Here is a 531-nt window from a genome sequence, read left to right on the forward strand (position 1 = left end):
CAAAAAAAAAAACCCTCCACATGAGCTCTGTTGCATGGCGTCTTTCTCTTTCATGCTGCTTTTTAAATTATAACAGAGTCCTTGTTGGGCAAGTAGGCGCTACCATTGAGAGACACCTCAGCCCTTCACTTGATTTTCTTCCTTTTTTTTTAAATTTATTTTTTTTTATTTTTATTTTTTATTTATTTATTTATTTATTTTTTTTTGCGGTAAAGTCTCTTGTAGTCCAGGCTGCAGGCTGTTCCTTAACTTGCTATGCAGCCAAGGATGACCTTAAAGTTTTGGTACTCCTGCCTCTATCTCTTCCAAGCACTGGCATTACAGATATGTACTACCCAGCCAGGTTTTTGCCGTGGTGGGGCTTGAGTCCAGGATTTCACCCATGCCAGTGCCCTACCATCTACCAACTGAACTACAACTAAGCGCCCTACAGAGTTGCAGCCCCAACCCCAGCCCTTATGTGATTTGTGTTACAAAATTTGCCCACAAGAAAAGTTAGTTATGGCCGGGCAGTGACGGCACACGCCTTTA

This window comes from Microtus ochrogaster, unplaced genomic scaffold (assembly GCF_000317375.1).
Source record: "Microtus ochrogaster isolate Prairie Vole_2 unplaced genomic scaffold, MicOch1.0 UNK31, whole genome shotgun sequence".
NCBI classification, from domain to species: domain Eukaryota; kingdom Metazoa; phylum Chordata; class Mammalia; order Rodentia; family Cricetidae; genus Microtus; species Microtus ochrogaster.